Below are 1,039 nucleotides of genomic sequence, written 5' to 3'. Positions count from 1 at the left end.
CACCTGCTGTTGAAACACACACCTGCTGTTTAAACACACACCTGCTGTTGAAACATACACCTGCTGCTGAAACACACACCTGCTGTTTAAACACACACCTGCTGTTTAAACACACACCTGCTGTTGAAACACAGACCTGCTGCAGTAAAACACACCTGCTACTGAAACACACACCTGCTGTTGAAACACAAACCTGCTGCTGAAACTCACACCTGCTGTTTAAACACACACCTGCTACTGAAACACACAACTGTTGCTGAAACACACCTGCTGTTTAAACACACACCTGCTGTTGAAACACACACCTGCTGTTGAAACACACACCTGCTGTTGAAACACGCATCTACTGCAGAAAAACACACCTGATGTTGAAACACACACCTTTTGCTGAAACACTCACCTGCTGTTGAAACACACACCTGCTGATGAAACACACACCTGCTGTTGAAACACACACCTGCTGCTGAAAGACACACCTGCTGTCGAAACACACACCTGCTACTGAAAAACACACCTGCTGTTGAAACACACACCTGCTGCTGAAACACAGAAATGCTGCTGAAAAACACACCTGCTGTTGAAACACAAACCTGCTACTGAAACACACACCTGCTGCTGAAAAACACGCCTGCTGTTGAAACACACACCTGCTGCTGAAAAACACACCTGCTGCTGAAACACACACCTGCTGTTTAAACACACACCTGCTGCTGAAAAACAAAACTGCTGTCGAAACACACACCTGCTGCTGAAAAACACACCTGCTGTCAAAACACACCTGCTGCTGAAACACACACCTGCTACTGAAAAACACCTTCTGTTGAACCACACACCTGCTACTGAAACACACACCTGCTGCTGGAACACACAACTGCTGCTGAAACACACACCTGCTGCTGAAACACACATTTGCTGCTGAAGCATAAACCTGCTGCAGAAAAACACACCTGCTGCTGAAACACACACCTGCTGTTGAAACACACACCTGCTGCTGAAACAAACACCTTTTGCTGAAACACTCACCTGCTGTTGAAACACA

General features: G+C 46.5%; 1 protein-coding gene across 1 annotated transcript in view; it reads left to right on the top strand.

Annotated features, from left to right (window-relative positions):
- camk2a (calcium/calmodulin-dependent protein kinase II alpha) overlaps nt 1-1,039 on the top strand; it is a 76,342-nt gene that overhangs the window by 8,215 nt on the left and 67,088 nt on the right. The window lies entirely within an intron of this gene.

This window comes from Nematolebias whitei, chromosome 14 (assembly GCF_014905685.2).
Source record: "Nematolebias whitei isolate Nwh7 chromosome 14, NemWhi1, whole genome shotgun sequence".
NCBI classification, from domain to species: domain Eukaryota; kingdom Metazoa; phylum Chordata; class Actinopteri; order Cyprinodontiformes; family Rivulidae; genus Nematolebias; species Nematolebias whitei.
The sequence above is the reverse complement of the archived record's forward strand: the minus strand, read 5'-3'. Positions and strand labels throughout refer to the sequence as shown.